Raw genomic sequence first — 25932 nt, forward strand, 5'->3', positions numbered from 1 at the left:
GCGCTGCGCGGGCTTGGAAGGTTCCCAGGGAGAGGATTGGAAACGCACTCTCAGCCTGAGAATTGTTCTGCAGAGAACTCCGAGAGGTTCCGCACCGCAGCATCAACCCAATGCATCCCAATGAAGCGTTGAGGATTTTGTCTTTGGGGTTGTTCCAGAGTCTCTTCAAGTCTATGAGAAGTTTCTCAATCCCCAGCCCGTGGGCTTAACTTTTAAATCCTGCTTTTCAGTTCTCCTGCTGCTGCTCGTGCAGGTCATAGAAACCCATAGGAACCACACAGCGCCCTTGGTACTGTGCCCCAGCATCATCCGGCAGCACTGGGGTGTCCCACGCACCCCACTCCCCCCATTGGGTCACTGTTGACTCATGGCAGAGTGTTTTCTTCAGAAATTAAAGCCATCTATAGAGGTGCTGCCCTACCTTGGTGAATATCCATTACACCACTTGACTTCATTAGGCCTATAAATGAAATTAAAACGCAGTTAAAATGGATTTCTTAAATGGACTTGTAAAAGCTTTTGATGGACGAAGCACTTTATTCCTCCAACTCTTTTTATGGCATCCATTCGCACTTTTCTTCTCACCGCCAACTTTTAATGACTTACACTTCTTTCACATCAGATCCATTTTTAGTGCCCAGAGAGGCTTTGCATGGCTGAGGGACCGACCCTGGTGCCGCCCCTCCGGGATGGCCCTTTGCAACACACAGGAGAGTGTTATTACCAATACATTAAGTGCTATGCTATACCACATCGTATACTACCTTACCGATACACTAACCACTATACCATCCCATACAACACATTGTGATGGCACAGGGATGATCCCACCTATGGGTAGAAGGCGATGTCCAAACGCCCGATGCCCAGCACTGAAATAAAGATGATGGAGGAGATATTCCAGCCTCTTCTTTTTTTCCCTCTCCTCGGTAAATGTCACGCTTCAGGAGAGTATAGCCAAGAAAAGTTCAAAGTAATAATATCAGAAATCTGCTTCTCTTTTCCTTTTGACATTTTATTGTGATATGAAATAGCAGGGGATAAAAGCCCTAATGGGGATATTTGGTTCTTCCTTTCAGTGAGCATTTTAAATGCGGGCTGGTTATGACTCACATTTATTATGATATATGCAAATCTTTAAGGACCTCATTCACAAAGCCAAGGCAGCTACAGACACTTGTATGGAATTTACTGGATGTGAGGAAAAGCCAAAGGGATTATCACTTCTGCCCAGTCCCTGCTCTCACTGGACCTGCAACCCTTATGCCAGCAGCATGGATCTCATGTTCTTCCCATTTCTCCAGCCTGTGCTGGATGGGGGCACTGCAGGGCTGGGCAGTGGGGATGGGGACAAGGACAGAGCCCACCACTCTATATCTGCCACAGCCATTGCCCTCCTACACAATGACCCAGTGAGCGACCTCATAACAGAACACTCTCCATTCCTTCCACTTTGCTTTCACGTTTTCATTAGGAGCAAAGAGCTGCTCCCCACATCCACTTTTCACAAACCAAAAACCCAAGCTTCTCCTCCACAGACTGCTTTGATGGTATTTCTGTGTTGACTTTAAACCAGAAATTTCAAGTGGATAAACAATGGCGAGCAACTGGGCTATAAAATACAACTTTAATAATATTTAGCTGGTAATGGGCATGGAGTCTTGTTGATTTGTGATGGAGAAAAGAGGGTTGTTTAAAAAAAAAATAATAAAAAACTCATTCCACATTGAATCCTATCCTAATTAGAAGCTATTATTGCTCTCCAACAAATAATCTTCTGAACTAAGTCCATTCCACAGAGAGTGATCAAAGGGTGATTTAATTAAATTTTCATGTTTAATTTTCCTTTTTCCTTTCTGCCATTCCACTTCTTCCCCCCACAGCTTCTCGTGGAGCAGGGATGGCACTGGGCAGGGGGGGCTCTGCTCAGCACTGCAATCCCTGGCTGGAGGGAGATGCATCCTCAATGGCATCTTGATCTTCGTTTTCTGGTCCATGGCCAGCTTAAATGCTATACTTAATTTAGAGCAATAACACTTAAATTATGAATTGTCTGCTGTAACTATAAATTATACATTTTGGAGATGAATATTCAGGTCCTCATCCCCAGCAGCAGATGTGATGTGGAGAGGTTGGCGGGCAGATGTGGCTCGAAGCCATGGTTTGGGTTGGGTTTTGCAGATGCTTCAGGAGCCCTGGGGATGTGAGATGGGGCTGTGGGTCTCACACTGCTGGGGGATCCCACTGGGAGCTGGGGACCCTGCCCAGGTCAGTGCTGTTGTGCTTTGCCTGAGTTTGTCTCTCTGAGTCTCCAAGGGACCGAGGTCTGTTTTTGCAGAAGCTGTGTTTGAATCATAGAATCATAGAACTGCTCAGGTTGGAAAAGACTTTAAAGATCATCAAGTCCAACTGCAACCTAACCAAAGCTGGGGAATCTGCACGGAGCCACGCCTTGATGATTGGACTAGATTATGTTAGTGCTCTTTCCAAACTTAAGGATTGTATGATTCTGTGATTCCATGGCTATGCACAGTCTGGAAGAACAAAAACCATGTGTGTTACATTGCCTGGTCGCCACGGTGAACCAGGGCATGTTAGATGTGTGCCTGTCTCAAGGTCCTCGGGTTGGGTTGGAACCTCTCCACAAATATAGAATCACTCAAAGCCCAGTGCAAACGTGAGCATTGCCAGGCAGAAAAAACAGCCCCATGTTGGGCATTGGGATGCAGGGCTCGGAGCACCTCGTCCATGGAATCAGCTCCCCAGGGAGGTGGCTGAGTCATCATCTCTGAATGTGTTCAAAAACCATTTGGATGTGGTGCTCAGGGACATGATTTAGCAGAGAGTTGTCAGAGTTGGGGTAGTATGGTTGGGTTGAGGTTGGACTTGATGATCTTTAAGGTCTTTTCCATCCTGAGCAATTCTATGACTCTATGACTCTACGCAAGAGGTGCCCACTTGGGGGTAACAGCGCTGAAGGAATGGACCTGCACTCCACCAAACAGCTTCTTTCCGTGCCCAAGTTGCATTTACAAGGCGAAAGCATCTTGCTGATTAACACTCTTCTGAAATTAGGCATCCCGCTCCCATCCAGAGCCGCCCTTCCAGCCGGCATTCGGCTGCCAGAAGAGGCAGCGCAAAGCAGAGTCCCTTCGCTCCGCATCCCGATGGTACTGAAGAATTCATCAAAGTGACACGGCTACAAAAGCCACACGTTGTCACTGCACCGTTCCCGTGCCACTCACTGCAAGATAATGCCCGTGCTGAGCTGCATTTGATCCGTTTCAATTCGTCTTTAATTTTCAGTGTGTTAGTAAAACTCCGGCACCAAGAGAGAAAAAAAAGCCCTGCCAAATAGTTTCTGAAACTCCCGTTCTGCTGAAAGCGCTCCTGCTATGAATACACAATATCTCCTGTAGCAACTGGTAAGTTAGCGTGCACTTAGGAAAGACACATTTACATACAAATGTGATCTCAGCCCCGTATCTACATAGATGGAGTTCTTTCTTCCAACGGCTGATTGATTCCCATCTTGGTGTGGGTGAGCACATTAAGACGTAACGTTGGCATGCATCCGTGTCATATGGCTGTGTTCGAGGGATGAGGCTTAATCCTGCACAGAACCCCCAGTGGTGACGGATCGCTGTGCCCCGGGGCACGGTGCCATGAACGGAGCTGCCCTTTGCTCTACCCACCACCAATGCCAAGAGGGGAAAGATCAGCACAACTCATCACCCCCTGCCCACACCAGCTCCGTTCCCACTGCAAATTCAGAAGATGAAGCGCTCTGTAGAATTTCAGCTTCGACAAAAACACTTATCTGGTTGAAAAAGAAATTATTTTTAGCTTTGCTTTTTCATTTAAAAATGAAGAATTCCCCTCAGATTCCTCAATAATGAATTGCAGAGAAAGTTTCTCTCCAGTTCAGCTGAATGATGCTCATCCAAGGGGGTGGAAAATTACTGAAAACTATAATAGTAAGTAACAAAAAAGTCTTAAATTCAACCTTTATGGAGTTTTAATCATTTCAAGCGTGATTCATTTCACATGCAAATCCTGCCTCATGCTCTCTGTGCGCCTAAAAACCACTTCAAACCATTTCCACACAAAACCATTTCAGGAGAAGGCAGAGATTCAGATCGTAACCAAAGGGAATCCTGAGTTCTAATTTCGCTTTGACATCTGGGATTCCTTTTGTGAGGGCAAAAATTGGTAGGCACATTTAATAGCATCCTCAGATGTCTCCTCTTTCTATCCAGCAGGTGGGTCAAGACAGGTCTCAGCAATAGCATTCATTTATTTAATCTCAGCGATAGCATTAGTCTGGGCACTAATAATGGCACTTAGCCCTCCATACAGCGCTTAAGCTTCCAAAGCATTCTGCAGACATTCTTAATCTTGTTATTGGCAAACTCAGCAGTGAGCTGGTTCCATTCAGCTCCCGGTGAAAACAAAATAAGTGAAGCACAGCACTGCCTGCAGCTGGCTCAGGGCTGGGAAACCATGGCCATTGCTTCATCACCATGGCCATCAGTCCATCAGTCCGTCCGTCCATCCATCCATCCATCCATCCATCCATCCATCCATCCATCCATCCATCCATCAGTCCATCACCATGCCCTGGGCATTGCATCCTGGTGAGCTCACGGCCCTGCAGCGTGGTGCAGCACAGACATGCCCATGGGAATGGGAACAAACAGCCGTAAGTAATGCTGCTGGGAGGGCTGTGCCCGAGGTGCACTGCTTCTCAGTGACCCATTTTAGAACTGCACTGATTTCCAACACGGCTCTCACTGCGTTCCTCTGATCTGCAGCACGGGGATGCCCCTGGAAGCAGAGCACAGCAGCTGTCCTGCTGCCAACATGAGCTGCATTCACTTCAGTGCAAAGCACGAACATTTTGATCAAAGAGGTTTTTATCAAAGAGGATTTTCACCAATTTTCAGGTCTGCAACCATTATTTTTTCATTAGCACAAAGCCCCTGGGCCAAATACAAAGGGGGATGTGAGAGGTTGTCCAGTTCTTATGAGCTCACCTCTCCTTGGTGTGCAGCACTTCTTTCCATCGGTGGATAAATACAGCACCACGTATTTACCGGATCAATGGAGTCCTAATGAAGTGTACGTTGTCCTGTGATGAATGAGTGGTCAGAGGTGACCCCTGGGTCAGATTGCATTGACAGAGCTGTTTGCAACAGGAGTGTCACCCAACCTCAATTTCAACCAAAACGGACATCAAATATTTATTAAGACGCTCTTAATTAGAATGGGCTTAAGAAGAAAAGTGGAATAAAGCTCTGTAGCGATGTCATCAGACGTGGGATGTATAGGCTGAACAGACTGTGCTCATTGAGACTCTGAGTTTGGCACTGGGGTTGATGTCAATATTGGTTTCCTCTGCGGGACAATGTGCTCCAATTGGATCCCAGTGTACAGAGCCCACTGCCCCCAGCCCAGCTCAGCTCCCAGCACCACGCAGCTCCGTAGGCTGCACTCCCTGCTCTGGGCTCTGCTCCTAACTGGGAACAGCTCCTCAGAAGGAGATAAAATATTTAAAAACAAGTATTTAAAAGAGAAAGTCAGCCTTTATTAAAATGACTTCATCGTTTTGAGCGGATGCCTTCAAGTACTCTTTTGTAATTCATCCTTATAGATATAAAATTATCATCTGAAGGAAGACTGTTAATAAAACTGACACTTCCCCATCAGTCAACTTAATTCACAATATAACACTTTCCAAATCCAATTACGTCTGTCTGATGACTGACGTTCACTTCGGTGGTATTGTTCATGTAGAAAAGTGGCTACAAGAGAAAACCAGAGGCGAGGAACGCATTGCATGTGACATTGTTTTCAGTAGGACCGATGCTGCTGGAGTGCAAAAGGACAGCAGCAAAAGCACCGCTGCTGCTTCGGGACCCGAATGGATGCGGTGCAAATCCCCAGCCTGGCTGGCAGCCCCAGGCACAGCATTGCTGCCCCACGTGCTCCCAGTGCTGAAGGCTCTTTGCAGCCACACTGCACATTTTCCCATGAATTCTATACATCCACTTGGTTTTTCAGTACGTGATCAAGTGGTTTACAAACTCAGAGCCCTCCTCGTGCACAATAAGGGCTGGACTTCTGCGGCCTCAGACCTCATTCCACTCGAGGTGTTATTCATTCGAAAAGCTTGAAGTGGCAGCACAAGAGGAACTGATGTAAATTTTGCACTTAAGCTATTTACTGGATGCCAGAAGACAAAGCGCTGGCTCACCTGTGGCTGTTCCTTCTCACCCTGCTTTTCTACCTCCTGCTGCCTCAAGGGGTTTCCTCTTTCCTGTTAGTATCTGGATTTAAAACAAGAAAATTGGATCCCTGTGTGAGGAATGGGAGCAGGGCTTTGTGATCGGGGCGGGCAGCGGGCGCTGGGCTGAGCCTGAACCTCCCTGAGGATGCTGGAGGGAATAAATCCTGATCGAGGAGAACACGATTGGAACAGAGGCAGGAGGACGCAGCACCACAGCAGTTATTGCATGGCAACCATTGCCAGGGAGACCGAGCTCTCACCGCCGTGCTCTGGGTACCTCCAGCAGGGAAAAGCATTTAGGCCAGGATGCTCCTCATCACCTTTGTCTTTGTGCTTTGCTGTGCCCTTCCCATCCCTTCCCAGAGGGCTCTTCTCCTGCAGATTCCCATTGGCACCACAGTGAGGTTTCCTGGGGACAGCATGGGCACTGCGTGGTGTTTTCTCAGTGCCTGGAAATGGATGTCCCTGTGCATGGGATCCACCCCACTGCCTGCAATGGGTGCCCCTCTTCCCACAGCCACACAATTGGAGTATTCTTCTTTGTTAACTAGGGTTATTTGTTTAAAGACAAAAATATCTTCTGATTATCGCAAGGAGCATCACTTTAGCACTTTACTGCTCTTTGGGGATACAATTTGCTCGTCATTTCACGTTTTATTCTCTTTTATTGGCTGCAGGGTGGTTAAAAAGAGAATGAGGTATATTTATCATGTGCACAGGAGATCCACCAAGGTAACCGTGCCTGGATGCAGGGGGGGAGGTGGGGACAGTGGGGTTCTGCTGGTGCCCCAAAATGGGCGGTCCCCAACAACCTGAGAAGATCTTATTTCGTTCCTTTTCAGCTGCCTACAAGATGTCCATTATTGATGGCCCCCAAAGCATTTCTTCCCTATCTCATGATTATAACGGGGTTGAAGAATCCTCACTCACCAGGAAGCAGCTAACCAGGCTCTGTCATGAGGACTGCAGGGACAGAAAAGATTCAGAGAATATCCCAAATTGGAAGGGACCCATCGAGTCCAACGTGGAAAGAGTTTGCTCCGGGTAGCATTGCCCAGCATGGAACAGCCATCCCACATCAGCGGAGTAACAAAGGCTGCTGTTTGTCATCCCTCCAGCAGCACATGGCCACTTACTCCCGTTTGGATGCCAATAGCAATGCTGTCCCTCCAAATATAACGGCTCATTGAGTCCGGGGGACAGGAGGGTCTCACGTCCCCTTCCATGCCCCAAAAACCAGCAGTGATGTGGGCCGGGGCTGAGCTGCCCTTGGCTGCCTTTGCCCCAGGTGCAGAAAACATGAACATTGAGAGAACAGACAGACATCCATCATCTGCACCTCCCTGAGAATGGAGGAAGAGGTACAGTCCGCCTCTCCATGCCCTTCAGCTCCAGGCATTAATAATTCACATCAGTGCAGCCAGGTGTTGCCTGGGAATGAGAAGCCAGAGCGTCACCCGCCACACATGCAGAGAGCACAGCCACGGCCCCACCAGCACCCTCCTCTTGTTTTCCTCTGCTGTATATCAGCAAAGAGTGATTTGCAAGCAGCAGAGAGCCTCATCAATCAGGTGTGCTCGAAGAACCAAACCGTGCTTCTATTTTAACAGTTTCTGTCCCCTGCACGCTCACACTGGGCACGGGGTGGGAGTCCCAACACCATGGGAGCAGCGGCCACCTTGGGTCAGGTTGAGGCTGGTGCCACTGAGTGTTGCACAGAGCAGGGTTTTGCTACCAGCACCGCTCCAGCAGTGGCTGTGCCTCCAGGCACAGAAGCTCAGCACAGTCATCAGTCCCAGGGCTTAATTTGCTCGGAAAAGGCAATAGGAGTCCTGAGCACACAGCTTAGAGGAATGGCTCAAAGAGCTGGGCTCGTTTGTCTTTATGCCATGCTGAAAACACGTATCTATAAATGCACGCTGGGCTTTTTTCTCCAAGGTTGCAAATGTTGCTCCCAGCACGGGGATATAACACCTTGGATGGCTCTGCCCAGCCCTGGAGCGCTGCAGGAAAGAGAATGCCATGCAATCATCATGGAAATGGAAGGTCCATCCACGTGGCAGAGCTGGCAGAGCAGTGGGACTGGGCCACGGGCTGCTCGCATGAGGTCGCTGTGCTTAAATGGAAAACACTTTGTAGGGTCCACAGATTTAGACTGCTGGAAGAAACTGCTCTAGGTAAGGATCCAGACTCTGAACTGATCAGAAATAGCCTCGCTTTAAAACAACATCCCTTCCAGCCAGAGGACTTGAAGCCCCAGCTCACCCGCCAGCAGGAGCAGCGTGGTGCCTCTGATGCCAGAGGGGACGCGGTTATCACGGTGGGCACCGCTCAGCATTCACATCATCAATCAGCATCTTCGCTGTGTGTGCCACGTTCTTATTTGTTCTTTAAAGGAATCCAAAGCAGCGTGGTTGAGCTGGCTTAAAAATGCACTGAGGTTAAAACAAAAGGAAGAAAGCTGGTGCTTTGTGGATTCACAGAACTATAAGACATCCACATGTGATGTCCTTTTTTCCAAAACAGTGCCCCTATTGATGGCCTGAAGTTTGAAACCAGCAACTGATATAACATGCAGCACAGATGTGACAAACAGGAGAAAACTGGCTATCTATCACAGCACTTCCTGAAGCCTTGCAATAAAACAAAATGCCAGATGGAATTAGAAACCACCGCCGGCGCTCAGAGCCCACTCTGGAGCTGCTGCTTGGATGCCAACCCCGGGGGTCGTGCTGACCTCCAGCCATGGGCCACCCCCTGCCGTGGGTCTGGTGGCAATGCCATCTGAAGGGCAGCATTCACCTCCGTGGGGCAGGAGTTCCAAGAAAGCCCAGCAATGGAGTAAGCATGCTTTGAAGACCCACAGGCTGAGGGCCGCCCCAACCACCTGCTGGGGATGGGACATTCCTCCCTGCTGCACTCACATCTGCATCCCACCACATGCCCCGGGATGAGCACCTGGCCCAGCAGAGAGCTGCTCACCTCCACGTGCAAACCCTCATCTGTTGCTGGGAGGAAACTCATGTTTGAGGAGGGGCTGCTGCAGCTTTTCAGAAGTCTGAGCACTGCGGGCTGTTTTTCTCTTCCTCCTTTTCTGTTATTCATCTGAAAGAGTTCACTTTGCTAAAATGTGAATCCATCAGGACCATATGCTCCCAGCTATGTTGCAGGCACCCAGGACTAATTCAGATCTTGTGCCTGTCTTCGGGCCATCTGCTAACAGGATCGCACGAGACAATGTGTCATTACGGGCTGAAATTTGCATAGATGCTTTGAGGAGCTGTGCCCAGCCCCAGCCATGTGAGCCACAATGAACACCCTTGAGTTGCCATGAACCCCCCTGTGCTGTAGGGTGGTGGCACGAGGACCCAGTGATGCCCAAAGCCAAAGCCATCCCCACCCGTCCTCTGTCCCATCCTCCTCATCTGCTCTGATCCATGGCTGGATGCGCAGGACAAGGCCAGCACATGGGCTCTGCAGGCAGTTAGCACATGAATCCTCCCAGCTGTGACAACAGAGCCTTAACTAAGCCCATCAATAAGAGATGGCACTGCAGCGGCTGAGGTGGGTGGCAGCCCTGGGGCCTCTCTATCAGCGGGCGAGGAGGAGATGGCAGCAGGAGATAGCGGATGGTGAGGTGGCATGTGGGGCTGGGAAGCCCAGCAGCACCCCTCCTGCAGTGCATTTCCAGTGCTTGCACCTCAGCTCCAACACTGCAACCGGCCCCATCCCCAGGGCACCTCCAACAGCGTCCCAAAGCCGGGCAGCGTTTGGGGCCAGATCCTTCCCCAGCCCTTCCCAGCAGCGCCAGCAGCAGCCGCCTCCTGCAGCCACAATAGTCCCTGATGATAATTACAGGCTGTGCAGCAGCTCTGTTGTTCCATGGGACTGGGGTTTTTTTGGTAGCAATAGGTGCTGTTTAAGTACTTGAAAGAATGGCACTTAGCAGATGTCTTGGGGTAAATGGTAGGTTAAGCCATACCAAGAACACCAGCGAAATGAGCGCTAATTTACACTCACATGATTCAATTTGCATGGTTAATTCTATTTAAAGCAAACATCCAGCACGCGCCGGAGTTCCGAAAGCGCCACGACTCTCATTTCATCTCCTTTGCAACGCTTTGGAGAGCAAAACGATGGGGATAACAAAACATTTCTGTGCCGTGGGAGCAAAGTTTTGTAAACACATTTCCTCTGGATGGCGCCGGGTCCACCTGATAGCATCACTGCGTGCACCAAAGCCGCCCGCTGCCGAGATTAAAGGGATGTCCTTCAGCTATGGCAATTGCATCGTGGCTTTGTGCACGCTGAGGGAGCTGGCAGACAGCTCTGACCGAGCAGAACACATTTTGCTTTGGAACGTGCAGATACTGGAAAATGGAAGACGGAGATAGTTTTTTTTGCTTTGGAGCAATCAGTATTGCTTATTGGTTTGATTAATAAGCATTTGTTACCTTTCTTCAGGTTCTGTAGGAAACAGAAGGCCTGTAAATGGCCTGGATGAGCAAAAAGCACACAATACCTCAGACATAATACGCCAAATGTAAATAATATTTATGGCTCATTAAAGCATTGATGCTCTGTGTGCATTGGAGCGCACGCAGCGGGGAGCCGGAGGAGCGAGAAGTTGGCTCATTATTTCTTTTCAACCTGAAAAATGTGAAAATAAAGTACAGAAAAACATTTCCGAGCCACGTCCTAAAGAAGAGCATTCCTACTGGGATCCCTGGCTTTCCCTTCCCTTCACAGGGAATGGATAAAGCACCGCATCACCCACGGGCTGAGCCCCGCCGTGACCTGGGAACTGCTGGTGCTCAGCAGCAATGATCAGAGGAAATATTTCACCAACAACGAACGGGGCTGAGATTTCTCCAACAGAGAACAAATTTGTAAGACTGCAAGCTGGTGTCTGGACTATTTGTGAGCAGTAAAAGGAACTAAATTTGACAAATGAAGTGCCTGCTGCAAAGCAGCTCACACGGCTTGAGTAACTACCCGGTAATGCCAAGGCTCGTGCAAATTGCTAGGTAACTACGCTGAGGAGAGCCAAAAATAATCCTTCCTGTGACTTGCTCTGACAGCGTTTGGAAGACTGAAATAACAGGGTTTCAATACGGAGCGGCGTGGCGCCGGCTCTCTGGAGCGATGCGCAGCCGGTGACGTGGGGTGGGGATGGGCTCCAATGCTTCCCACATGGAGCAACCCCAACATGCCATTGGAAGCACTGGGTGTAAACGCTCAGCTGTCTTCCAGGTGCTCCCCCAGAAACGTTGCGGTGTTATCACGGGAGCTGAAGAAATATCCTGATCAAATCAGAAGGGCCCCACAAATTGCAAAGTTAGAATTTCCTGGGATGAAAAATGAAGCCATTTTGTACCCTGTCAGCAGAATGTAAATGAATGAGTGGAATGAATTAGTGCACGATAAACTTTTAAAAAGCCAAGTTGCCATTTAAAACAGTAGTGAGAGCTCTGGAATGATTTAAGATTAAAAAAAATAATAGCACTACTCTAACGCCATTCAATTATGACCTGCACAGCAAACCATAAATATCCTTTACCGCCCTCTGGGATATGACATCTTTGCTCCGCTGCGCTCAGAGCTGTGTGCCCAATGGCAGCTCCTCCTGTCACCGTCCTACAGAGCTCCCATCTCCATCCCCAGGGCTATCCCCATACTGCACTCTGGTGCCATCGAGGTGCGAAAGAGCCCCTCGTGCCCACACACATCCATAATCCCACTGAGCTCCTCTCTCTGTATAACCACTCTTGCTAGAAACAAGCAGCTCTTCTTCACGCCCCATTCTCCTCCACAAACAGCTGATTTATTCTGTTTATAAACTCCAGAGATTGTTTAATCCATGTGAAACCACTTTGTTTCTGCCAGAGTTGCTCCAGAGCTGCTTATGTTTTTGTTCCGGCTGCAGCCACGCTCTCCCGCAGGGCTCCGGGTGCAGCAGTGCCCACTCTGAGGCTCTCACAGCTGCTGCATCTCTGATGCTGCCAAGAGAGGGGCTGCCAATGCTCCAGGGCTGGGATTGGTGCTGGGGCCCCGGCTGAGCACTGCCTGTGCGCCCCATGGGTATGGAGCTGAAGCAGCTGTCCATGCAGCCGTAGACCACACATGGATGAGATGAGGCACCAGCAGATGCAGGGAGGTGCACCGGGATGAACTCCTGATGTGCCCTGTTGCCTGCTCATCAACCCCAAGCACAACCGTTAGCAAGATGAGGTTCCCCACAAAGGCAGAGGGCACACACCCAATGCCCACACAAGTGCACCAGGAGAGATTTCACCCTTTGATTTCAGCCATTGCTTTGTGCAGTGCTGAGCAGAGTATTGGCACAGTGAGATTTCCCCTCTGTGCAAAGAGATGGGCCACAGCCCCCTGACGAGCATCAAATAATAATTTGTTTTGTTTTGTTTTCAGTAAGCCACAATGACTCTGCTGATACGAGTGATTAATTTGGTTCTTTTCTGATATATTGGTTGATATTTGTATCATCTGGGGCCTCCTCCTTCCACAGGGCTGTGAGCGAGCAAAAGCATTGCAGTCAGGAGGGTAACAGCTCAGCACCCCCTCCCTACTCCCCAGCCAGGTTGGGGCTGGGCTCTTGCCCACCAGATGCTGTGTTATTGTATCCAGGAGTGCAGCCCCGTGCCCTACATCAGGTAGCACAGTGACGCACCGAGCAGGAGCACAGCAGGAGGGAGATGAGTCACCCAGGGAAAATTCTGATCTCATGGCTGCACGGCATTGGCACAGACTTTTAGATGTAGTGGTGTGGGCAGGCGTGCGTAGAAGTGTCTCCATGCACGGTTGGAGTATGGGTCTCTCTGCGCCCTGACGCACGTCTCCACTGTGTGCATGGCACAGCTGCCTCATAGCTCCGGGATATTTCAGTCCCACAGTGTGTGCTGCTCTGCTGAGCACAGGGCAGAGGGCTCAGCACCCTCCGCAGCGCTGCACCTTTGGGTGCTGTGCGGTGCATTCAGCACAAAGGACAGAGGACTCCTCCATCACCACCACGCGCTCTGGGGAGGATGAGGTGCAGAGATTCCATGCCGCCGAGCTCAAATGATGTTATGAGTGGGTAATTGCAGAATTCATTTTTAGATAGCGCTACAAATGTAGCTATTAACATCAGCTCCCATCTCTTCTGAGTGATTTACCTGTTTCATTTTATGCAGTGAATTAAACACCAAAATATCCATCGTCTACACAGATTCTGCTATCGATCGGCGCGAGATGTACAGCATCAGTCACTCCCGTGGCCGCACCACCTGCCCGCTTTGGTGACATGCAGGATTAGCCACAGAAGAATAAAGGCACCAGCTTTGGGAGAAATGTCTGCAGGTCAGTCGCGGCTGCTGGGATATCCAGCTCCACAGGTGCTCATCTGTCTCCAGAACATCGAAATGTCAGCCCGTGGGTAATTATTTGAGGAGTGAGACACTTTACTGTCTAATTCATGACATGTCTTATAGCATGCCTAAGACATTAATGTTCTTCTAAATCATCGCTGGGTATAATATTTTGCCACTGATATCGAGCATAATCTTCATGTTGGATATGCTTCTGTTATCCAACAGTACTCTGTAAAATTACAGTGACACTAATGCTTACCTCCCTTATTGAATGGAAAAATCAAATTATAGATGAAGCACCATTGATTTTGTCATGGGCTCCAAGGTGGCAGGGAGTCAATTGACCTTTATCGGAAGGAAGAAAAAAAGGTGGAGGTGTTTCTGTTACTTTTCATCGTCGTCCTGGTGCTCACTGTCACTCCTTCTGGGGCTGACAGCCTCACTGACTTTGCTGGGGATGGTTTCCTGCAGCAGGGGTGAGATGCACAGCAGTGCCTCATGCCCAATGACACGCTTGGCCCTTTAAACAAAACACGTCCATGCTGCAGTTTTACAAGCAGGCTTCCCTGCCTCCTTCACGCAGCGTGATTTAGAAAGCCAGACATGCTAATTCATCGCTAAGCCCTGCAAGTGGAAGCTGCTGCTATCGTTTATCAGCCCTCTTATAGAGCTTGAATAATCTTCTACATGCATCATTACTTTGTTGAGGCTATTCTTGAGAAATTCATAGTAAAATGCAGCAAGAAAGGATGGCATCATTATCAGGATTTGCTCCACTCAACAAACTTTCCCCTCATTACAAATGGAAAACGCTTTTTTCCTCCCCATAAATGGCCTGAGGCTCTACACATTTGATTAAAGATGGAACAACTGCTGAAGGATTTGTGCAGCGTGCTATCCCAGTACACAGACACCAGCACTGTGAACCCATTGGTCCCACAGCAGAGCCCAGTGTGGGCAGCAGCCACATGCCATGCAGGAGAGCTCCCTCATGAGATCCACGGAGCTTGGGCACATCCCCTCACCACCTCCATCCATCTGTCACCCTGCCCATCCCTCTGTCCTACCTCTCCTCCAGCCTTGACCTCAACGTGTCCCTTCTCTTGCTTTCTGGAGCTCCTGTGGAGGAGGTGGGCTCTTGCTGGTGCCTCCCATTGTTCCTGCAGCAGAAAGGATCACCTCTGAGCCTGCTGCCAGCACTAATGTCTCAAACACTCAACTTCGGCAGCATGTGGTTTTCTCCTCCAAGCTCCCCTCCCTTCTCCAACATGCAGAACAAGGCTGCTCATTAAGTGGAGGGCAGCTTTATCACACTGATTACATTAACCTAATAGCACCTGCACAAAGCAACCAAAAAAAAAAAAGTCTTTTTTTTTTTTTTTTTTTTAAAGCAAAGACCTGATCTATGAAGTATTGATTAAATTCAAGGATTAAATTAAGCAGTGACTGAATGAAGTGCAAGGACTTGCAAGATAGTCTATATGCAGAGCATTGACGACAATGGCCATGGGGGAAATACAAAAGGCTTTGGAGCTCAGCAGAAATGAGGCAGTACCACGTCCTTCAGAGAGCGAAAAGGGGAAAATGCACACAGCCAAAAGGCAAAGCACACATCCTGCATGTCGCTGAGCTTCAACTCCCACCGATGGTGGGGAACTGGGAACCCATTTCCACGGGTGGATGCGAAGGAGCACTGCACGGCACAAAGTCACGGTCCCAAAGCCCTGAGATAGCGGAGGTGTGGGCAGCCGTGTGCGCCTTCCATGCCGTGCCATTGTAAGCCGTTAAAGGGATTTCTCCATGGTGATCCCGAGAAATTGTTGCTTCTATTTTCCTCCCTCTCTGAGAGATTTCTGATCCTGCATCAGAGAGGAAAGTTGCATCATCTGGATATGCAGTAAGCTGCTTGTTGTGGTTGTCAACTCCCTCTCATTCCCTTCAGATTGGCTCAGCTTTACTTAGATAAAATTGTCACCAGAACAAAGACAAAAAAGAATCTTTTCAGCTGGCATAAGTTGGCAGATCCTGACTAAGTCAATTAATTGACTTCAGTTTGTATTTTCCAAGTATCTCACTGAAAGCCGTAACATCCAGGCTGAGGCATTCTCCAAGAACCCATCATTTCCAATAAAGCCAAGATCAAGGCATGTTTGAGCTCCAGGAGGAAATGAGCACTGCCCTCCCCACACTTTACAGCAAGTGGCAGTGGATGCACGAGCAACAGGCGGGTTCTCCTGCACTCACACCCTGCTCAAGGCTCATCTGGGGAACAGTTCATGGGAGAGCCATGGAAAGGTTGGATTGAAGAAGTCCCTTGGGCCAGCTGGCAGCTTTTCCATTAATCCCAGGAGACATTTGCAATGTTACATTAATGCAAAAGCAGAACCAAGTGCTGGGCAGACCTTGGCTGCCATACAAACCACCTCCCTCCATGCAGAGGATGCATCTCCAGAGCTTTGCCTCCTGCTCCATGGGAGTTCCCACGTTCCATCCGCACGGTGACATGGCCAGGACAGTCACAAGAGGGAGACAGAGCCCATTCAGCACGGGCAGCAGCACCCAGAGCCTCCAGCACCCACTGCTGCTCAGCCCAGGGCACCCCGGGGAGCACTGCGTGGTTCCCCGCAGCCTGCATGGTGGGTGCAACCTGCACATATGGGAAGCATGCAGAGACTGCAGTACGCAGCCCAGCACCGTGCCCCAGCATCCTCCAGATGTGGGCCAGAGTGGGGGCAGCTGTGACAGCAAGAAGGACATCTTACATCTCTTTCTGTGGCTCATTACAGAGCCTCGTCCAAGATGGCACACATTATCGGCACCAGCCCCGTTGTAATGCAGATGCCAGTTCATAATCTTGATTATTGGCCTGGAACCACATTCCTCTTTACCATGATTTGAAAGGAGAATAATGTTTTACACCAACTTCCCCTTTTTGTTTCGGGGGTATTAAGAAATGAAACATTAATGGAATGTGGAAAATGAGCCGAGCGTTCAGCCACTATTTAGCAAATTGTTCCCGTTCATCTCCGGGAGAAGAGGAAAAAAAACAGGAGGAAGAATAAAACTGTGCCTAGAAACATACCATTTCCCCAGTGCATGCATGGCTGACAGCCACTAAGCACAAATGAATAAATATTTTATGTACTTTAATTTCCTCATCTACGAGCTTGATGTTCGGAGCCTTTCTTTGCTTTATTTTGCTACTTCATAAATGTTAAAAACGTTTATCCTCTTATTCTTTCCAACAAAAGTCAGACTTTTGCCAGTTTGTGCTCCTATTCCATTTTGCTTTCATCTCTTTATTAGCATAGCAAAATAGCACATCACCTGCAGTTTTCTGCCTTCAGTAATTTCTCCTCTCTATTTTTTCCCTCCTCCCTTCGTTTTCTTATCACCTGTACTCCGATCTCTGTATTATTCAGGAAGCACAATGTTTGATTTCTCTTTTTTTTTGCCCCAGCTGCTCATTGAACCCTACAGCCTATTGAGATGCAGCTTGCTGCCTCTTTTTTTCCCTCGTGCTTATTTCATTTTCCTTCTTATTATGATTATCTCCTCTCCCTTACTACACCACCGCAATCTTTTCCTCTCAGTCCCCATCCTGCAGCAGTGCTGTTGGGATGCCCACAGCCCGGCACTCTTCTCCGTTCTGCATTTCTTCTGCTTTGCATTTCTCCTGTAAAAATACTCTCTGGAAGATTCTCACTGCTGTGTTCCTTCATAAGAGGAGATCAGCATCCCTGTGTTGTCTATGGGAGACACAAAGCTGCCATTCTCCTGGCTGGGTGGCAACTGAAGCCCTGAAGGACCTCATCCCCCCGAGTGCCTGATCTCACCTGTGCCTCCCACGCTCTGTGGAAGGCCATAAGGCACAGCACAGCATCCTTATGACCTCAGACTGCCCCAAAGGTCCCTCAGTGAGTGAGAGAGCCTCAGAGAGCTGTGGGGTGCTGAGACACACGGTGACAACAGATACCCATGTCCCCATCACCACCGATCTTCAGCACTGCCACACACAGCCACTGAAACCAATGCCTTTCCTCTAGGGAGAGAAGTGCCAGAAGCCATAGGAAGCAGGAGTCCCTGCCACAAAAGCAGTGATTTTTGCTCTGGAATAGGTTGGTTTGACTCTACTCAATGTCACAAAGCCCCAGAGAATGGCACAGGCATGCGCCAGGTGACCCACACCACAGGGCATCCCTGCGATAGGGCAGCACACAGAGAGCAGCAATTAAAAGCTTAATCCTTCTTGAAAGGAGCTTTAGCAGAAGGGACACGGAGGTGAGGATGGATGCAGCTTTCCTGAGAGACAGGAAAGCAATAACAGAGAGCAGAGAAAGGTGAAAGCTAACAGGTATTAATCATAGACAGGGGTCAGTGAGAAGGCTCTAAGGTGAAGTTAGATAAGTGGAAATGTCTCCTGAAATGTATAATTGGCAGGAATTTGGAGAACTACCAGCACCTGCTGCGTGCTGTAGCTCCAGTGCTGCATTATCTTTTCCTGGCAATTTACTAAATTTATTCTTCTTTGATTTCTAACAAAATTCAGAGCTCATCATCACCCGGTGGGTTATTTCCATTTGTCTGCTTAAGAAGTGATTTTAGAAAACCTCAGATACTTTTAATTAGCTTTAATTTTCTAAGCTCTTTCCCTCAACCTGTGATTACTGTTTAACTGAACTGTATCTATTGTCTTTACTCACTCCTGCGGGCTGAGGAACTCCAATTTCCTTGAAACCAGGCAACATAACTGAAAATGATGGCAACTGGGAGCTGAGCTCTCCGAAATGCCTTTTCTTTGCCCATCACAACAAAATAATACGGGAAAGTAGGATGCAGCATTACCCACTTCTCTCTGACGCATAGCAGGGCTGCTTTCCAGGTAGGGGAGCCCTCGTGGTGATGGATGGCAGACCACAGCAGTGCCCCGGGACCAACCCCAAGTATCAGCCTTGGGGTCTCCAGAGCCAGGACGGCTCCTGGAGCTCTAATGATGCTCAGAGCATTGCCTCTGACACAAGCTAACAACGTCTGGTGTGTGCACACTCAACGCATGTGCAACAACCACTTAACGGAGCTGCCAACCCGGTGCAGTTTGCATGGGATTGAAATCAAAGCTCCCCGGTGCAGATTAGCAGAGATGGGCCCTGACACGGGGAACTATTTTTAATTCAAAGGCTTGTTTCTGCCCGTATGCCAGCCTGAGAGCTCAGCTCCCTCCCCAGCTTCTGTCAATTTGCAAGGAAACAGTCAAATCCGATTACTATGGGAGATGTGCGGGGAGGGTAACACGGCGCGAGGTGACATAATACGTGTTGGGGAAGGTGCTATACTGGGCTTGTCTGTTTTCTGCATGTTACAAATCCCAAAGCTCTAAAGAAGAGGAAATATCCAAGGGGTTGTTATTGCCATAAGCCCTTGAGCTCAAATATCTTTGTCATGAGAGTCGTGGATACAGAATTCATCTACAGGGGGATACAGCTGCTCACCATGGGGTCGGTATCCCCTCTCCTGTGGGAGAAGGCAGCACCATAGAGGCTTTATTCAGGATCAGCGCTGCATGTCACCCCACAGCTCTCCTCATCTCCAGGGATCCCCCATTATCCAGCTTCCATCAGGGGGCTGAGACAGCACCAAAGCGGTGAGGGAAGGAGGCAATCTGTGATGCTCACGTAAGGTGGGAGAGGGACAAAAATGCAACGATCCATCAACAACAGCTCCAAGAGGCCCCCAAAGAAGAGGGGCTGAGAGTCCCTGCTCAATTATCCCAAGCCCCAAAGATGAATCTTCACCCTCACAGGAGGGCAAGGCTGACCCAATGCTTTAGGAGAGGTCAGGCTCACAGCCAGCCTTTGCGGGCTCTCTCCTTGAGCACAGGCTGCAGCGTCAGGGACAGTAGCTTACAGAGTGCTCTAAGATCCCCCGAGGAAAATGCCATTGAGATGGTTGATAATAATTAATTGCTCTTTTATTGTACTGGATAGCTTGAGGTGGCACACGCAATGAGACTGGAAAGCACGCCCGGTACACAACGATACACTTATAAATATTGATGGTAACTGGATGAGACAGGAGACTCCACGCTCATCAAGGCGAGGAGCTCAGCCTCATCCTCAGCACAGCCCTGGGTGCTGCTGTCAGAACAATAACAGCAACAACGGCGTAATTTGCTGCCCTAGAACAAATGATACCTGCTAATGCAAAGGCATTTCGTTCTGCATCCGAGTAATTACCTTTCTGATTGCTGTAAGAGGCAGCAAACGACCTGGTTATCCATGGCGGTAAGGGCCATCCTCCTCACAGCAGGTCCACATCTCCAGCACTGCTTCCAGGGCCTGGGCTTCCTTAGCTCTTCCAGCTCCACAAACTCAGAAAGCATTTTTTTCCTCATTTGCTGCAATAACATCACCTTCCCCCCCCTCCTTTTGCTGGGCACTACAACCATGCCACAACACCCCCAGCTCTTCTCACAGAGAAGCTCTTTAGCTTTGCTAGAAGCCCTGATTGCCAAGCAGGAAAACCTGCAGCTCCCCAGCAGGCCTGGAACAAACCCACCCAGCTGCTACCATGAACACAGGTGGGGTTACTGAACCTGAAAACAGGAGTGTGGGTATAATGCACCTGATGGGAGATGGCAGATGTGCCTCGTTTATTTTCAGAAGGCTCATTTAAAGGTGGATACAATAAAATCCCTCTTTCAATGGGGGGGAAAAATAACAAAAGATAGAAAAAAAATGGAGCTTTACAAAGAAGAAAGCAAGCTGTATGGGAAAGGGATGGGTGAGGGATGCTGTTGTTACAACAGGGGACAAGAAATGCTGTGGTTCTGAGAGCCCTTCTCAGCAGCTGTGCATAAGGGCACTTTTTGTCCACTGAATCTGTGCTCTGCTTTGAAACTTGAAAATCTTTTTAACATCACAGAAGCAACCCATCCTCAGAGAGGGTCTTTATTGGCCCAGCATAGCAGAACTGAATGGGTTATAAATGCCAGAAATAGTGCTGTGCTCAGCAACCCTGCCCAGCCTGCTGCTGCCCATGTCAAGGGCTGGGGGGGGAGGGAGCTCCACATCCCCCTGCCTGGTTCTGGGGGGGGGGAAGGAGCCCCTTTCCCAGCCAGGGGGAGGGCAGGGAGAGAATTCAAAGCCCCCCCCCACCCACTGTGGAAGCAGCTTTGTAATGAGAAAGAAGACAGAAATATGAAAGCAAAGGGGAAGAACGAATTATTTGGGAAGATGAAAGTGAAGAAGGGAAAGTTGAGTGAGACAAAGAGAGCTCTGTGCTTCCTGCAGCTGTGGTGCCGCGATCAAAGCACTGCAAAACCAAAGCCAATGGTGGAGCAGACTGGTGAGGTGTGCCAGGCTGCAGCCTTCCTCCATGGGAAGAGGAGGAGGAGGAGGAGGAAGGGTTTTTGCTGCCCTATGGAAAGGCTGGAAGCCATCAGGCACACAGTGCTCACCCAGAGCCGTTGCTTCATTCATTCTTATTGAATACATCCTGTAGTAAACCCAATGGCCCCCAGCCACTCTGCACAGCAGTCCTCACCCATAACTCCCCATTACAGCCCATGGAGGTGAGATTCTCCAGGAGAGCTGCACTGGAGATAAATTCAGAGGTAAAGCACACAGCCCTTAATGCAGCTGAGGGCCACGAGAAGCCCTTCTTAAGGTGAGCGCAGCCACCTAAAACCATCAGCTGGACAACAGAAATATGCTTTGTTCATTCATTGCTTTATATGAGCGCACAGTGAGTCCCTTGGATGCAGTTTCTGAGCAGTTCTTCCCATGTACTGTGGCTGTTACAGGAGGCACTGTGGGCTGGGTGACACCACCAGGCTCCGGGTGCTCCCGTTGACCAATGGGGCATAGGATTAAGGGGCTGCACCTCCAGCAAAGCCTGCAAAGACACTTCAGACCAAGTTTGCCCTTTATCTGTGGGTGCCTGGGAGGTTTCACCCTCCCACTTTTCTTCCTGATTCCCACTGAAGGACCCAATGAAAGCACCCGATCACTGCAGCTGCCCACCAATTAAGCATGGGATGCTGCCCCAGCTGCTGCCCGTGAACCCCATCTGCAGCAGAGCAAGGAGGAACGGACCCAGGCGGGACGGGCAGCTCACTGGGAGCTGATGCTGCTTTTTCTTCCAATGGCAAAGAACAAAAAGCCCAGGGCAGCAGCCCAGGAGGAGGAGCTCCATCTGCACCCGCACAGCTGGTGCCGTGCACTGCGCTCAGTCCCATGGGCACAATGCCTGCCGGCGCCGGGCGGCAATCCCTGCTGCCATTTAACTTCACAAATAATCCCCCTCCATTGGGTAAATGAAAGACAAACTACAGTGAGCCCGGAGAAACATCTTCTCCTTAAATATTTTAGAGCCATTAACCTCTCCCAGCACTCATTGTCATCTGCCAGGTAATTGGAACGGCTTCGCCTAAGCAGAATTTTTCTGAGATCAATTATTTACTTCCAGCAGAAGAGCCCGGCTTCAGGCTTATTTATGATGCAGCTGTTGCTACCACCGGCTTCCTCAGCCTTGTTTATTCTTAAACAGATAAAAGCTGGCTGATTGGAGATAAAGTTCTTCATTTCTCCAAAGTGCCTGATTGATCTTGTTGGCCATACTTTGAAATTGGGACGCAATACTTTCATTACTCTGTTGTTTCCACTCTATTGCCATCCTGCAAATGAGTTACGCTCATCCGACTGAAATCGTAGAATCATAGAACGGCCTGGGCTGAAAAGGACCACAATGATCATGGAGTTCCAACCCCCTGCTGTGTGCAGGGTCACCAACCAGCACACCAGGCTGCCCAGAGCCACATCCAGCCTGGCCTTGAATGCCTGCAGGGATGGGGCATCCACAGCCTCCTTGGGCAACCTGTTCAGTGCGTCACCACTGCTGTGGTGATGGGAGGCACACGAGGGGTAGGATATCCAAGGCAAGGTAAAAGGAAATGGGTGAAATGCATCCATATTGAGGAGCTGACCAACCTGGCTTGCCCAATGCCAACCACCATAGGAGAGGGCAATCACTGCTGCACTCAGTGTGTGTGCCGTGCTGAAAACGAGATGTATTTGACCATATAAATGGCCTTATTCAAAGCAGAGATTAAGGTAATAACAGTTCTCCAGGAAGGAAAAGGAATTCAATTTCAAAGCCAAATTAAACAAAGCTTCCAATTAGGGCATATAATGTTTTCAGTGAGCTGAATGGCCTTCTTTTTTTTCCATCTCAGTTTGAGTTTAGCTTTTCTAATCTGCTCTAGTTTGTCACTTGGGTTACTTGGAGGTGGCCAGCTCCTCACCGACTGCCAGGTGTTGGCTGAGGGCTGATGGGGGTGTTGCTCACACACAGCCTGCAGGAGCTGTGGGGCTGAGCTGTCCTGGCCCCATCCATCCACACGTGCAGACCGGCCCTATTACAGGAGCCCCAAATGGGTTATGGGGTGCGTGCAGGCGGCCGTATTGATTTTGTGTGCACAGGGAAAAGCCTAATTAATAAGACTTAATGGAAACATGACCCTTTATCCCTGCTTTGTCTTATGTATCAGGAACAAATACTCAACTTGTCCAACCAGGTGAAGATCTGGTAATTTTCCTTGCATTTCCCTTCTTGCTGCAGGGAAGGCTTGCAGAGAACTCACCCAAATCACACCCCACGCTGCAGCCGAGCCCTGCAACCCTGCATGGCACTGTGTGACAGCACAAACAGGGCGGGTTGGGACCCACAGGCTGACCCAGAGCTGTGCCCATGGCTGCTGTCCCTTGGCACTCAGCATGGCAGTGCCTCTGGGCACTGGGAACGCCATGGCAGCCCATGCCTGGCCACGTTGTTGGTTTAACGTAAGACTTCTGGCAGCTGACCCTGCACAAATCTGCCCGCTTAGCACTGCGCAGATTTTATCGCCTTCGTTTGATTTATGCCCCATCCTATGAGCAGGTTGAATTCTCCCTGTGTTAATCTCTGGCTTGGAACCACCAGGCTGAGCACGGTGCTGCCCATCTCCTGCTTCCTCTTCCTCTTTTTAAGCAGCCTGACACCTCTCTTCCCCACTTGTGCCCTGCATGGCAGAGCTGTTTCCACTGAGCTGCTTAAACTGCAGCTTTGTTGTATTTCTTTTCCCTAAGAGCTCGCTTTAATTGAGAATCCTGAAGTGCGACGTGTAGCAAAAAAATACCAAATGATCCCTTGCAAAGTGCACTGGGCATTGCAGGACTTACATACTTATATCCTCCACTTCCCACCTGCTGAGGCCCACCCCAGGGCTGGCCACAGTGCAGCTCACACCGATGTCCCAATGGAGCCCTCAGTGTGGGTGCAGCCCCACAGAGGTGCTCTGTAGTAGGGCCTGAGCGCAACAGTTTGCTTTCGTTGGCCTCTATTTTTGGAGGTTATTGATCCCGAGACAAAGAGGAAATGAGTGAGGAAGGAGAAAAGGAGGGATTTCTAATGCTGCTACTTATTTTTTCCTCCTGGCTCATCTTCAAACCGACACACCAAGACAGAGCAGGACTCCCTAAGGGCACACGTGTTTAATCAGGCATTAAACTAGATGAGGAGCAGTGCTGAGGCAGGGCTGGTGCTGGGCTCCCAGGTTCCTGAGCCCCCCTGGCCCTGCCTCCCTCCCTTTTACCAGCTCCTGCCCCCTCACTGCCCCACATCCCTCCCAGCATCCCAGGGACACCACTCCATGAGCCCCTGCTGCTCCAACCTCCTCTCTGCCCAATGATGTTGGAGGGCTTCATTTATTAAAACTTCCCACTTTGGCAGCTCGTCTGAGCTGAAATCCTCCAGCTTTACACCAATAATTGGCACTCGGATAGCACTGCCGTGTATTCAAGGCTTGCTCGTTAGCCAAGGGCTGGGAGGATGCCAGCAGCTGTCAGCACTGACTGTCTGGGAAATGAGTGATTTCCTGAGAATAAGCTGCTTTAATTCCCAGCGATCTGATAAAGCACACGTATTCTGGGGTTTTCAAGCCATCTTCAGTCAAGACCAGTGAAAGTTTGTTCTTAACTCAGTGCGCCTGGGCTAGGGCTCACTGCTGCTTTGGAGCCATTGGCCAAGGGCTGGCATGACGATGGCCATGGGCGTGATTGCCCTCTCCTGGGAGGAAGCAGAACTTCTTGGGGAAATTATTTGTAAATACATTCATAGACCCATTTGGAACGAAATCAGGTTCCCTCCCCATTTACACCGCTCAGGCTGTGGTTTGCACAAGGAGCTCCAGCTCCCATGCTACACGTGGAGCCAACGCAGGGCAGCACGGCCGCAGCTGTGCCAGGCATTGGCAGCCACCGGAGCGGGGCAGCTGTCCCCATCCAGCAGGGCTGTGTCCCCTGGGTGTAGAGCTGACTTCAGCCATAGCCATGTCCCCGGGCAGGCGGCAGGGATCCAGCCTGGCTCTGCTCTGCACCCTCTGCTCCGTGCCAGCTTTGCTGCAGCTCCAGCACTGGCACCCATTCCTCGCAGCTCAGGCTGCCTGCAGATGGCCGTGTGCACCCGCAGCTGCACGTCCTGGCAGAGCATCCCCCCACAGCAAAGCATCCAGCTCCAAGGGGCCCGTGCCAGGTACACGGCTCCCATAGCACCCAGCCCTAGGGACAGCACTGGGCTTGGCAGATCCAGCTGTGCACACAGCTGTCCATTGCTCACACGCATACGGTGCTGCCATGAGCTCTGTGCACAGAAAACGCCATGGAAGTGGTGATGCCCCATCACTGCAGTCCCCATCTTGCTGAGCCCCGCCATCACTGCTTCAGTAAATCCTCCCTCTCACAAGTTTGCTGCCAATAAAAGTGATTTGCAATTAGCTCAAAAGCAGGTTTATCTCCTCTCTGCACAAAGTGGTTTCTGCACAGGACTTCTGAAATAAATATTAGAGAAAACAACCGGAGGCTGATAGGATAAAGCCATCCTCTATATTTTTACCTCTTCCACTGGGGGAGAAGGGTGTGAAATATGTTTATAGCCCTACTTACAACCGTCCCAAGGAGGGGTTCCTTTGGGCAAATCGAAGTGATCATCGGTGAGGATAAATCACAGCTGTCCCACTGCAGCCAATGGAGCCATGCAGGCACCATCTCGGGACACACAGAGCGTAATGGGAGCCGGAGCTCAGCTTAAATCCAATCTGGGTCCCGCAGCTGGGAAAGCTGAAATGATGTGAGATGTATTGGTTTAGAGACTCTGTACTGGAAACACTGGAAATGTAGAGAAGACAAATGTCTGTTTGGAGGAGCTTTTGAAAGGGTGGCCTTTGGAAGCAATAACTATGGC

The 25932-nt window shown here is 49.7% G+C and overlaps 1 long non-coding RNA gene across 1 annotated transcript; it reads left to right on the forward strand.

Moving 5' to 3' along the window:
• Positions 1-6526: 6526 nt before the first annotated feature.
• LOC121107368 lies at positions 6527-11831 on the forward strand. Its single transcript, XR_005841393.1, has 3 exons — positions 6527-6562; positions 6967-7021; positions 7132-11831. It is a non-coding gene; the product is annotated as an uncharacterized LOC121107368 (long non-coding RNA).
• The last annotated feature ends 14101 nt before the right edge of the window (positions 11832-25932 follow it).

The sequence above is a fragment of the Gallus gallus genome, chromosome 21 (assembly GCF_016699485.2).
Source record: "Gallus gallus isolate bGalGal1 chromosome 21, bGalGal1.mat.broiler.GRCg7b, whole genome shotgun sequence".
NCBI lineage: Eukaryota > Metazoa > Chordata > Aves > Galliformes > Phasianidae > Gallus > Gallus gallus.